The 14,203-nt window shown below is 42.1% G+C and overlaps 1 protein-coding gene and 1 non-coding gene across 2 annotated transcripts in view; one reads left to right on the top strand and one right to left on the bottom strand.

Moving 5' to 3' along the window:
* The window catches only part of RNF115 (ring finger protein 115), an 83,760-nt gene that overhangs the window by 16,272 nt on the left and 53,285 nt on the right, over positions 1–14,203 (top strand). The gene's annotated exons all lie outside the window — the stretch shown is intronic.
* LOC133761344 (small Cajal body-specific RNA 1) lies at positions 9,419–9,500 on the bottom strand. The gene has a single exon (XR_009866144.1). It is a non-coding gene; the product is annotated as a small Cajal body-specific RNA 1 (non-coding RNA).

Raw genomic sequence — 14,203 nt, 5'->3', positions numbered from 1 at the left:
GAAAATTATAATGGCATATTTACTTTCTGTTTAATAACATATAAAAGGCAAATGCAGCAAATTAGCTGTCACTTATAGTCCTGATTTGCAAATTTTAGATTAAAAAGTGGTTGAATGTAATATTAATAAGCAGGAATCACAGAGTTGTTTAATTGCATGAATTTTTCAATCTTTACTAATCACTGAAATGATTGGGTTATTACTGTCTCCCAAGTGTAGGTCTGATTCAATGAGGGAACCTGTTTAGTACTAGACAAGCATCCTGTTTTGACATATAACCAGTATTAGAAGGACAGATTCACAGTTCCCAAGGTTTTTAATAAGGTTAGCAGTATATCAGATCTGTCTCAACCTGAAACACTAGTGCCATAAGTGCATTCCAGAAGTATGTCTCTTTCTGTTTCTGAGTTGATATGAGTCTGGATTTTTTTTTTGAGGACACCCACATACTCTGAATTTGTGAATTGTAGCCCTTTGAAGTTGTTTTGTGTTTGAGAACAGTATTAAAATAATGAGTACTTTTAGATCATACAGTAATAATACTAGTCCATTTGTCTCCATTCAATAGCTTTATTGGTTCCTTTTATATTCCAGGAGCTGTTCTAGGTATTTGGGCTATACTTAGAAAGAAGTAAAGGTATTCATAAAATGTTGAGGAAAATGAATATGGAATTAACATTTAAGTATTTTTCTCGTCCTTTTACTTTATTTCTGTTTAAGATTTATGTATTTGAAAGACATAGTGACATAGAGGTGGAGACAGTAAGGGAGACCTTTCATCCACTGGTTCACTCCCCAAATGCCTGCAACAGCCAGGGTTGTACTAGGCAAAAGCCAGGAACTAGGAACTCCATCTGGTTCTCCCATGTGGATGGCAAGAACCCAGGTTTTTGGACCATCATCTGCTGGCTGCCAGTCATATTGGTAAGAAGCTGGGCTGGGAAGTACAGAGTAGCCAGGACTTGAACCAGACACTCCAACGTGGGATGTCAATATCCCAGGCAGCAGGCTTAACCTACCTCTCTATAGTGCCCATACCTGTTTGTTTATTTCTGTGAGAGGGAGGGAGGGAGGTCTTCTATCTGCTCATTCACTCCCCACAAGGTTACAATGACCAGAGCTGAGCCAGGTCGAAGCCAGGAGCTTCTTCTGGGTCTCCCAGTTGGGTATAGGGGCCCAAGCACTTGGGGCATCTTCCACTGCTTTCCCAGGTGCATCAGCTGGATCAGAAGTGTAGTAGCCAGGACTCCAACCAACGCCCATATGGAATCCTGGCGTTGATGTTAGCAGCTTAAACTCATTTTTTTAAGACTTGGGAATTAAATAAATTTGGCCTGAGATAATTTTATTTTCAGAGCTTTTTAATAAATATCCCCTTTGTTTTGCTTTTTTTTTTTTTCTTTTTTCTTTTTGACAGGCAGAGTTAGAGAAACAGAGAGAAAGGTCTTCCTTCCGTTGGTTCACCTCCCAAATGGCCAATACAGCCGGCGCACTGTGCCGATCCGAAGCCAGGAGCCAGGTGCTTCCTCCTGGTTTCCCATGTGAGTGCAGGGCCCAAGCACTTGGGCCATCCTCCACTGCCTTCCCGGCCACATCAGAAAACTGGACTAGAAGAGGAGCAATCAGGACAGAATCCGGCGCCCGAACCAGGACTAGAACCCAGGGTGCTGGCACCACAGGGGAAGATTAGCCTAGTGAGCTGCGGCGCTGGCCAACTTTGAGGTTGCTTTTTTTTTTTTTTTAAAGATTTACTTATTTATTAGGCAGATGCAGAGAGAAAGAGATCTCCCATCCACTGGTTCACTCCCCAGATGGCTGCAATGGCTGGAGCTGGGTTGATTTGAATCCAGGAGCCAGGAGCTTCTTCCAGGACTCCCATGTGGGTGCAGGGACCCAAGTGCTTGGGCCATCTTCCACTGCTTTCTCATGCCATAACAGAGAGCTGGATCAGAAATGGAACAGCTGGGTCTTGAACCGGTGCCCGTATGAGATGCTGGCACTGCAGATGGCGGCTTTTCCCGCTACGCCACAGCACCGGTCCGATGTTCTTAACATCCTATTCAGTTAACTCATACAAATTTTGATTTACTTATTTTATATGAAAGGCAGAAAGACACAGAGACAGACAGAGATCTGCTATCTACTGGTTCACTCACCAAATGTCCACAATAGCCAGGGTTGGGCCAGGACAAAGCCAAGAGCCAAGTTCACAATCCAAGTCTCTCATATAGATGACAGGGACCCAAGTACTTAAGCTGTCACTTGTTGACTTCTAGAGCTGACGTCTGAGCCAAGCTGGGACTGGAAGCCAGACATTCTGATATGGCATACAGATTTCCAGCAGTGTTTTAACCGTGTGCCAAATACCTGCCCCAACTTAGGGTTGTCTTACTCTGTAATGATCGGTGGCTACTTTTAACAGCTGTTTATAAGTGATCTTTCCTGATTGAATGTCCCTGCTGTGAAGGGATTGGAATCGTACTTTGGAAGTTCTCTTATCTCCTTTGATGGCAAGTCAATACTAGAATTCCAAGGGTTATTTGTATCTGAACCTTTGGAGTAAATCAGAGGTTCTGGATTGCTCAAGGGCAGTAGAAAGGGGGACAGTACTAAATGTATTTATTGTAAAGATCTGTTCTTTAGTTCATGTAATTTAAATGTTTGTACTTTCTTCCTGTCTTTTTGGTTTTTTTTTTTTTTTTTAAATGAGGATGTCCCCATCTACTTTTTTTTTTTTTTTTTTTTTTTTTTGACAGGCAGAGTGGACAGTGAGAGAGAGAGAGACAGAGAGAAAGGTCTTCCTTTGCCGTTGGTTCACCCTCCAATGGCTGCCGCGGTAGCGCGCTGCGGCCGGCGCACCGCGCTGTTCCGATGGCAGGAGCCAGGTGCTTCTCCTGGTCTCCCATGGGGTGCAGGGCCCAAGCACTTGGGCCATCCTCCACTGCACTCCCTGGCCACAGCAGAGAGCTGGCCTGGAAGAGGGGCAACCGGGACAGGATCGGTGCCCCGACCGGGACTAGAACCTGGTGTGCTGGCACCGCAAGGCGGAGGATTAGCCTGTTGAGCCATGGCGCCGGCCTCTTTTTGGTTTTAAAATGATACTTTGAAAATGAAGTGGTGAGGGTGGGCATTGTGGTGCAATGGGTTAAGCCATTGGTCAGGATGCCTGCATTCCATATTGGAGTGCCTGGTTAGTGTCTGGGCTACTCAATGCTTCAGATTCACCTTCCTGCTAATATGCCTGGGAAGCAGTGGAAGTAGCTTGACTTCCTGCTTGGGAGACCTGGATGGAGTTCCTGTTTCCTGGCTTTCAGTCTGGTCCTGGCCTGGCTATTTTGGGCATTTGGATAATAAACCACTGGATGGAAAATCTGTCTCTTTCTGTCTCCTTCCCTATCACTCTACCTTTCAAATAGATAGATATTATTTCAAAAAAATTAAATGGTAGTGATTTTTAAAAAGACATTTTTACTTAGCAAATAAAAAAATTGGTGTAATCTTTGCATGTTCTCGATTTTTAAAATTTTAAAATTGAACTGTTTTGTGGAATCTGAAAGTCTGGAAACGCGTAGTTTAAATCAGTGTTTCTCAAACTGTATAGCAAGAGGGTTAATAGGAATTCAGAATCATGATAAAATATTGTGTTCTAAATAATTTTCCTGTCTCCATCCTTCCACTTCCCCATATATGATACAGAATAACATTAATGATTCTGGAAAATGTTTACTTGTTCCAGATTTTTTTCTTTTTTAACAGACCACAGATTAACATTTTAGGGAACATGTTTTGAGAAAGGTTACACATCCAAATTGCTCAGAGGAATTTAGTAGAACCTATAATTTACTTATTTATTTCTTTTTAGATTTTATTTATTTGAGAGGTAGAGTTACAGTCAGAGAGAGGGAGATAGAGAGAAAGATCTTCCATCTGCTGGTTCACTCCCCAAATGGCCACAGTGGCTAGAGCCTGAGCTGATCCAAAGCCAGGAGCTTCTTCTGGGTCTTTCATGCTGGTGCAGGGGCTCAGGCACTTGGGCCAACCTCTAAGGCTTTCCCAGGCCATTAGCAAAGATTTGGATCAAAGGTGGAGCAGCTGGTACTGCAGGTGGAGGCTTTAGTCTACTACGCCACAGCACTTGCTGGCCCCTAAAGCCTACATTTATTGAGAAGTTATTATGTTCCCAGTACTGTTTCATTCAGATAAAGTAATTTAGCCAATACCACACAGCTGGTTTGTTACTGTTTTAGTGTGGGTATGCGTATTTAAGGAGGAGGCTAGAGAGAGTCACATGTTCAGGAACAGGTCCTTTTAAAACTTTGCTGGAGGGCGGGCAGGGAAATAGGGGCAGCGAATCCCGTTAGGGTGGGGGTGGAGCTTGACATTGGTGGTTGGGCCATGTGGCCACCTGGCTTCCAGCAGTGGCGGCGGGGGCTAGAGCCTAGGATGGTGTCAGGGTGTAGATCACGCCATAGATAAAACTGCACCATTTTCTTAACAGGCTATTCCAAAGCATTGTTGAGTTCTTATTTTGAGGCAGATACCTAAGATTAGGATATTCAGAGAAGTTTGTTTTGTGTGCTTTTACTTCTGTAAGTACTGGAATATAGGTGATAGAAATGTGATTTTATAGAGCATATACTTTGTTGGTGATTTCAGTGACTTTTGATTCTAGGTTATTTTACTTTACAATGCTTGGAATGTGGGACAAATTCGTATTTGCTGAGTGAATGAATGTTGTCAGTTTGTGAAGGAAAATTCTATCAGCCTAACCTGAAAGTAGGAAGGTAAATTTTACTTCCAATCTATTATGATACACATCAGAGCTAAAGACATACTTTTTGGGTCGTTACCATTTTATATCTGTGTCAGTGGGTTCTTCTTCTTCTTTTTTTTTTTTTTTAAGATTTATTTATTTATTTATTTATTTGAGTTAGGTAGAGACAGAGAGGTCTTCCATCTATTGCTTCACCCTGCAGACAGCCACAACGGTCAGAGCTGAGCTGGTGCAAAGCCAGGAGCCAAGAGCTTCTTCTGTGTCTCCCACTGGGTGCAGGGGCCCAAGGACTTGGGTCATTCTCTGCTGCTTTCCCAGGCCATTAGCAGGGAGCTGGATCAGAGTTAGAGCAACCAGGACTTGAACAAGCACCCATATGGGATGCCAGCACTGCAGGTCAGGGTTTAAGCCGGGCCCCTCTTCTGATTTTTATTGCCTTTAGTGTGAACAAGCAAGCAAAAGCCGGCATAAGTAAATCTTTCCTGGCTATGTGTGTTCTTTGGGGTTTTGTCTTTCTCTGATAGTTGTTGGCTGGGTACCGGGCATTTGGCACAGTAATTAGGATGTTGCTTGTGATGGACAGCATCCTATATCAAGTGCCTTGGTTTGAATTGTGGACCCACTTCTGATTCCAGCTCCCTGCTAATGTGCACACTGGGAGGCAGCAGGTGATGACTCAAATGTCTGGATCCCTGCCACCCATGCAGGAAGCCCAGAGTGAGTTTCACATTCCTGACTTTGGCCTGGCCCAGCACTGGCTGTTGCAGGTATTTGGGGAGTGAACCAGCTCACTCACTCATGCTTGCTTTCTCTCTCTACCAAATAAAGTGAAAATAAATAAATAAAAAATTTTAATTCTTTTTTTTTAAAGATTTATTTATTTATTTGAAAGGCAGAGTTACAGAGAAGCAGAGGCAGAGGCAAAGAAAGAGAGAGAGAGAGAAAGAGAGGTAGGTTTTCCATCCGCTGGTTCACTCCCCAAATGGCCAGAGTTGGGTGGATCTGAAGCCAGGAGCCAGGAGCTTCTTCCATGTCTCCCACACAGGTGCAGGGGCACAAGGACTTGGGCCATCTTCTGCTGCTTTCCCAGGCTAGAGCAGAGAGTGGGATCAGAAGTGGAGCAGCCAGGACTCGAACCGGCGCCCATATGGGATGCTGGCACTGTAGGCGGCAGCTTTATCTGCTTCATCACAGCGCCGACCCCACAAATCTTAATTATTTCAGTTTGATTTTTACTTAGAAAATTTGACTTTCCCATCTGATCAAGCTTGTATTAAATAATGCTTTGCCCTATGACCTGATTTTCTGCCCCCATACACAATGAGTTAAAGAAGGTTGGTTGATTATACACTTTTTTTTTTTTTTTTTTGACAGGCAGAGTGGATAGTGAGGGAGAGAGAGAGAGAGAGAGAGAGAGAGAGAAAGGTCTTCCTTTTTGCCATTGGTTCACCCTCCAATGGCCGCTGCGGCCGGCGCATCTCGCTGAGCCGAAGCCAGGAGCCAGGTGCTTCTCCTGGTCTCCCATGCGGGTGCAGGACCCAAGCACTTGGGCCATCCTCCACTGCCTTCCCGGGCCACAGCAGAGAGCTGGCCTGGAAGAGGGGCAACCAGGATAGAATCCGGCGCCCCAACTGGGACTAGAACCCGGTGTGCCGGCGTCGCAAGGCGGAGGATTAGCCTGTTAAGCCACGGTGCCGGCTGATTATACACTCTTGTTTGGAGTCCCTGGGAATGTCAGTGTTCAGTCAGGGCTTGGAATGAAGAAACAAAATGATGAGGATTGTGAAGGTTACTATTTTAGAGGGTGAGATAAATCTAGACAGTTTTGTTGGCCTGAAACTGAATCAGCTCTGCAAACAGTATTTAATTTATATGTGTAGCTATCATTGTATGTAACACTAAAACTGTCCTAATGGTGTCTTTTTTTGGTAAATGGGTTTTCTTTCTGATTAGTAGTTTGGAGAAGAATTGCTTAAGGCTTCTTGAGCTCAGAGAACTAATTTCAAAATACTTAAACCACAGAGTTTTCCTTTTAGATGAGTGGTTGTGTGAATGAGACAGCTTCCTTGCTCTCCTGAGGGAGAGTTGGGGGAGACGAGTCAGTGAGAACAGCATTTGTTTCTAGAAACAGGTCTTCGGAGACCTCAAAGGTGGTGATGAAACAGGAACAGAACTCAGAAGTTCTGTTGTCTTTGTTTTGGGGTTCATTTGATGATTTTGAAAAGGGAGGAAGTGAGGCCAGCCTTGTGGCATAGTGGGTTAAGCCACTGCCCACAACACCAGCATCCCATATGGGTTCCGATTCAAATCCTGGCTGTTCCACTTCTAATTCAGCTCCCTGGGAAGATGGCCCAAGTGCTTGGGCCCCTGCACCCATGTGGGAGACCCAGAAGAATCTCCTGGCTTCATCCTGGCTCAGTCCTGGCCATTACAGCCATTTTGGGAGTGAACCAGTGGATGGAAGGTGTATATCTCTATCTTGCCTTCTCTTTCTGTAACACTGCCTGTCAAATAAATAAAATATTAAAAAAGAAAAAAGGAAGTATAAATCTGGTCAAGAAGGGATAATTGTAGGGATTATGGAAGCAAACTCTAGATGAAAGTAGAGTCTTTGATCTAGAGATCTGACATTGAATGAAAGTAAGGGTGTGGTCTGTGCTGATTAAGGAGCTCTGATGTCTCAAAACATTTTGTGTTCCCAGTCCTTCTAATTAGGACTTTCCGAACTGTTTCGCCAAGTGACACTCAAAGAGAATGTAAACAGGGGGATGTGACTAACTTAATAATGTGATCTTAGATTTCAGCTCTGTCAGGTTAGAAAGAAAATAAGCTTCTTTTGTTTTAGACAAACATTTAGAGTTGATAATGTAAAAAAACTGTGGATACAAGAAGTAAATAATCTTTTTATTACATTTTTTAAAAGATTTATTTGAAAGGCAGAGTTACAGAGGCAGAGAGAGAGAGAGAGAGATCTTCATCTGCTGGTTCACTCCCCAAATGGCCACAGTTGCTGGAGCTAGGCAGATCCAAAGCCAGGAGCTTCTTCCAGGTCTCCCATACAGGTGCGGGGGCCCAAGGACTTGGGCCATCTTCTACTACTTTCCCAGGCCATAGTAGTGAGCTGGATTGGGAGAGGAGCAGCTGGGACATGAACCAGTGCCCATATGGGATGCCAGCACCACAGATGGAAGTTTAGCCTACTATGCCACAGTGCCAGCCTTTTTTATTATATTTGATGGACTGAATAACTATTGTATACACATTGTATAAAATTTAAGAGTATACAATTTTCACATTATGGGGATATAGATAGGCCCTCATTTCTAGCTCATTTTCCTGTCAAGATGTCATATATTGTGATAATCAATCTCTTGAAATATAGGAGGCAAAAGAAAATAATGCATTAAAACCATCCTTTCCCTTGACTTCCTATGTTACGTTGCTTTGTGTCCTCTTGTGCCCTAATTTTAAGTGGGTAAGTATCAGGGTTAAGTTATGCTTGGGGAATTGTTCTTGATTCAGACTGTTAATGGTGGAAAAGATTTGTCCTTGTGGGTATGTATTTTTTGCCTATTTAAAAGGTAGAGAGACAGAGACAGATGGACAGAGATCTTCTATCCACAGGGTCATACTCTAAATGCCTGTAATAGCCAGTGCTAGGTGTGGCCAAAGCCAGGAGCCTAGAACTCAGGAGTCTCCTGCGTGGGTGTTAGGGACCCAGTACATGGACCGCCGCATGCTGCCTCCCAGGGTACACATAGCTGGAAGCTGGAATCAGAAGCAGAGCTGGGACTTGAACCGAGGCACTCTAGAGTGGGGTGCAGGTGTCCCAAGTGGTGTCTTAACTGCTATACCAGACACCTGCCCTGTGGGTGTTTTTAGATGAAACAAGCTTCTGAATGTTTAAATCACTTCCTTCAAATGTTACTATTACTGAGTATCTTTACTGGAGTTATTTATAATCAACTTTCAGACCCTGGTGGGAAAGCTTAGTTTGGTGAAACAATTGGGTTCCTATTTCCAGTGATTCTGAGTAAGTAGCTTAGGTTTGTTGTGTTTTTCTTTTCAGATGGGATGATAGAAATTACTTGCTGAACTTTTTTGGGGTAAGATTGTTGTGACCATATAGGCTATGTGCATTGGAAATACTTTAGAGAGGAGGTTGATTGTGGAGATTTGATGTACTAATGTGTAAGCAGAGGAGAGTTTTCCAATACTGCTGGATGTTTGTCCTTGATTTGCTCTCTACTTCTCTCATCCCCAACAGATATCCGTTAGGCTTAAAATTCAAAATCCTGTGTCCAAAATTTTAGGATGATACTAAGGCCAAGGTCTGGATGTGTGGAGGCAGAGGAAGATTTTGTTTTGTTCCTGTTTGATTACCTCTGGGGAAAAAATTAGAAAAAATTAAAATGCAAAGTTAGCAATTTTTATAACATTTGTCTATTAATTTGAAAGGCAGGGGGAGGTGAGGAGAGATTTCTTTTTCTTTTTTTTTTTTTTTTTGAAATGTATGGAATTTTATTGGAAAAGCGTATATCCCAGAATCAAAGACAGTGTGCTTAGACAATGTGCTACTTCTGTCCAAGTGCCTGAAATAAAGCATTAGTCCTCAACAGTCACTAAAACCACATCCCACTATACAGCTGTGCCTTTGAGTTATTACTCAGAGTGTGTCTTTACACCCTGGGCTTAAAAGACTCTTTTTTTTTTTTCTTAAGATTTTTATTTATTTGACAGGTAGAGTTACAGACAATGAGAGAGACAGAGAGAAAGGTCTTCCTTCCATTGGTTCACTCCCCAAATGCCTGCAACGGTTGTGGCTGGAGGCTGAAGCCAGGAGCCCGGAACCCAATCTGGGTCTTCCATGTGAGTGTCAGATACCCAAGTACTGCAGCCACCATCTGCTGCCTCCTGGGTGCACATTAGCAGGAAGCTGGAGTCAGTCGTGGACCTGGAATTGGACCCAGGCACCCTGATATGGGATGTGGGTGTCCTAGTGTCATCTTAACCATTCCAGAAATTAGACATGTTTAGAAATGATCCAAGAGATAAACATTCAAAAATCCAATATGATTGTGGGCTCAGTGTAGAAAATTGTGGTTATAACTAAGAAAACATAGTCAAGAAACTATATTTTATCAGGAGAAATAATGTGTCCAATTAGAAGGGAGTGTAGAAGTGTGGATCAGCAGTGAAAGCATGGAGAAGTGAGAGTCAGAGGCCAACATAAACTACTCTTCCTGGTTCTGCCACTTAGGGAGGAATTTGAGGTCCCTGATTTTGAGGTTCTGGTTTATGCTTATAGTGGCAATGGATAGATTAGGTTATCTTTACATAATGATATAAACTATGTATCCACTTATCCTCTTGCTCCTACTTATTAAGCAGATGGTTGTAATCTAGGATAATTGATAGTTGTATTTATTGTCTTCTATCTAATGCACCAGGTACTAGTTAGGTATTTTGTAAACATCCTAATCTTTATACCCACATAGCAGCAAATCAAGCATCTCCATTTTATGGATTGAAGGATAGGATCTCCCTAAGACCTGAGATTGGAATTTAGCTCTGATGCCAAAACTTTTTCCTCTATACCATGAGACATACTGTGCTGCATAATGGAAGGGCCATTTGATAACTTATTTTGTTGTAACCAAGTAAATTGGCAGTCTGGGTTTTAGGGTCTCCGGATGTGGTTTTGTATGAGTCTGTCTTCAAGAGGTGTTGAAGACATTTCTTGAGGATCTGCCACGTGATGTTTCTGAGCTTGTAAGGTTGAAGTTCAGACCCCAAATTATGTGTTTATCAGAGTAATGCTTCACTGTTAGGGAAGAGGGGAATGAACGTTAGTCTAAATGACTGCTGAATTGCTCAAGGCCTTGGCTGACCCTGCCTTAAACTTTTCTGTTCAGTCCTCAGCCTAGTACAGTTACTATTCCTTCCTTTCAAAGTAGAGTTATTTTCAATAAACATGGTTTAATGAAAAGAATATGGAGTTTTGAATTAAAAAAAAGACCAAGATTTAAAGTTCTTTTTACAAGTCACTCAAAATTTAATGGCTTAAAAATATATATATATATATATATCTCATGTTTCTGTGAATTGACAAAGCTCAACTGGTTGGTTCTCACCTTATGGTCTTTCACATGGCTGTAAGCAGTTAGTATCTGGAGATGGAGCCATCTGAATGCTGTATGAAGCTAGACCTCTAAAATTTTTTTTTTTTTTTGGGCCATTATTTTCTGATGTCTTAGTGCCCTTCAACTTATCATATATCTACTTAGGGTTCTAAGAATTAGGAAGCAGAAGCTGCCTAGCAGATAAGGGCTTAAACTGGAACAGGAGTCCAACTGTTAAAGGATTCCAGGGCCTCCCAGATTCCAAGGAGAAATAGACTCCAACTCTTAAAAGGGAGTCAGAAGACACATCACAGATGGACACATGGGAGGCCGGCACTGTGGTGTAGTTGGTAAAGCCTCTGCCTTGCGGCACCGGCATCCCATATGGAAACCAGCATGAGTCCTGGCTGTTCCACTTCTAGTCCAGCTCCTTGCTAATGCACCTGGGAAAGCAGTAGAAAATGGCCCAATGCTTGGGCCCTGTACCCATGTGGGAGGTCCGGAAGAAGCTTTTGGGTCCTGGCTTCTGGCTTTAAGTTAGCCTAGCTGCGGCTGTTGCAGCCATTAGGGAGTGAACTAGCAGATGGAAGACCTCTCTCTCTGACCCCGCCCTGTAACTCTGCCTTTCAGATAAATAAATGAATCTTTAAAACACACAAACACACATGTATAAACACAGAAGAAGAACACATGCTGGGTCTCCTAGAGTGATGAACATTTAAGAAGTGCAAGGTGGGAAGTAGGGTTGGGGCCACAGTGTGGCCTCTGCATTACAAAATAAAGCCCTGGATATCCTCATTTCTCATTGTGAAAACAAAACAAAACAAAACAAAACAAAAAACACATGGGTTGGAAGATTTCTTTGGAGCAAATCTTTGTAACATCATCTGCCACAGTTTATTTTCTTATAAAATAATAGTAACAATATTCACCTCACAGAGAGATGAGAGAATGCTACAGTATCTAGGACATCATAAGTGTTAAGTAAATATAGTAGCTTTCCCCATTAATGCTCTAACATGTTATTTCTAATATTCTACTTTTACCTTGAATGGTCACAGTTTAATGTACAGTTTGGTTAACAGTTTCTTGACCACCTCAATGTGTTTATCGGATTCTTGTAACTTAAAAACAGATAAAGTTTTTTGTTTTTTAAAGGTTTATTTATTTGAAAGTCAGAGTTATAGAGAAGGAGAGACAGAAGCAGGGAGCAAGAGAGTGAGATCTTCCATCCACTGCTACACTTCCTAGATGGTTGCATCGATCAAGGATAGGCCAGGCTGAAACCAGGAGCTTCATTTGGGTCTCCCAATTGGATGCAGGGGCCCAAGGACTTGAGCCATCTCTACTGCTTTTCCAGGCACATTAGCAGGGAGCTGGATTGAAAGTGGATCAGCTGTGATTGAATCAGTGCCCATATGGGATACTGCTGCTGCTACATGTCCACAGTGCCAGCCCCAAAACAGGCTTTATCATGGAAAATTTCAAGCAGCTAAAAGTAGAGAGAATACCACAATAACAGGTGAAGGACAAAAATTACATGATCATAGCGATTGATGCAGAAAAAAATGGACAAGGTGCAGCACCCTTTCATGATAAAAACACTCAACAAACCAGGAATAGAAGGATTTTACCTCAACATAATAAAGTCCATATATGAAAAACCCACAGTGCACATCATACGCAGTGGTGAAATAGTGAAAGCTTTTTCCTATAAGAACAGGTACAAGGCAAAGATGCCTATTCTCACCATTCAACATGGTATTGGAAGTCCTAGCCAGTACAGTTGGACATGAAGAAGAAACAAAAGGCATCCAAATTAGAAAGGAAGACATAAAACTATCTTTATTCTCAGATTCAAAGATTCCTCCAAATAACCCTGTTGAATAACTAATATTTGAATTTAGCAAATTTACAGGATGTAAAAATCATCACAAAAAATTGGTTGTTTCTACACACTAACTGAAAAATATGTGAAAGAAATTAAGAAAACATTTCCATTTACAATGGCATTCAAAAGAATGAAATACTTAAGAATAAACCTAACCAAGGAGGTGAAAAACTTGATGCTGAAAACTGTAAAACACTGCTGAAAGAAATTCAAGATGACACACATAAATGGAAAGATATCCTATTCATGGATTGGGAGATTTAATATTGGTAAGATATAAATACCACCCAGAGTGAAGGGACCTACAGATTCAGCGCAATCCCTATCAAAATCCCAACAGCAATTTTTTGCAGAAATAGAAAAAATCATCCTAAAATTCATATGGAATCTCAAGTGTCCCTGAATAGCTAGAATAATTTTGAAAAAGAACAACAAAGGTAAAGGACTCACATTTGATGATTTTAAAATATATTGCAAAGCTACAGAAATAAAACACTGTGGTCCTGGCCCACAGACAGCCAGAGAACAATGGAGTTGAACAGAGAACCAGAATAAACCCTCACATGTAGTCAGATGATCCTCAGCAAGGGTGCCAGGACCACTCATTGGGGCAAAGACAGTCTCTTCAACAGATGTGCTTGGGAAAACTGGCTCTCCACCTGCAAAGCAATGAAGTTAGAGCCTTATACCACACGCAGAATTTAATTCAAAAGGCTTAAAGACCTAAACAGAAGACCCAAAACTATAGAACTCCTAGAAGAAAACTTAGAGGAAAAGATTTTGAATTTGGCAATGATTTCTTGGCTACAACACTAAAAGCTCAGGCAGTGAAAGCAAAAATGGACAAATGGAGCTATATCAAGCTTAAAACTTTCTTTAAGATTTTATTTATTTATTTATTTATTTGAAAGAGTTACAGATGAAAAGGAGAGGCAGAGAGAGAGAGAGAGGTCTTCCATCTGCTAGTTCACTCCCTAATTGGCTGCAATGGCCGAAGCCACACTGATCTGGAGCCAGGAGCCAGGAGCTTCTTCTGGGTCTCCCACGTGGGTGCAGGGGCCCAAGGACTTGGGCCTTCTTCTACTGCTTTCCTAGGCCATAGCAGAGAGCTGGATTTGGAAGAGGAGTAGCTGGGACTTGAACTGGCACCCATGTGGAATGCTGGCTGGCACTGCAGGCGGCAGCTTTACCTACTACGCCACAGCGCAGGCCCCTTAAAAACTTTTGTACATTCAAGGATGCAACCAGCAGCATGAAAAAACAGCTTGTGATGGAATAGGAGAATATATTTGCAAATATTTGATAGGAGGTTAATATCCAGAGTATATGAAAAACTATAACTCAGCAACAAAAAAAATAAATAGTTGGATTAAAAATAGGCAAATAACTTGAAGACATGTTTTCCCAAAGATAATA

The sequence above is a fragment of the Lepus europaeus genome, chromosome 5, assembly GCF_033115175.1.
Source record: "Lepus europaeus isolate LE1 chromosome 5, mLepTim1.pri, whole genome shotgun sequence".
Classification (NCBI taxonomy): domain Eukaryota; kingdom Metazoa; phylum Chordata; class Mammalia; order Lagomorpha; family Leporidae; genus Lepus; species Lepus europaeus.
Note: the sequence above shows the minus strand (reverse complement) of the source record. Positions and strands in the feature narration are given on the sequence as shown.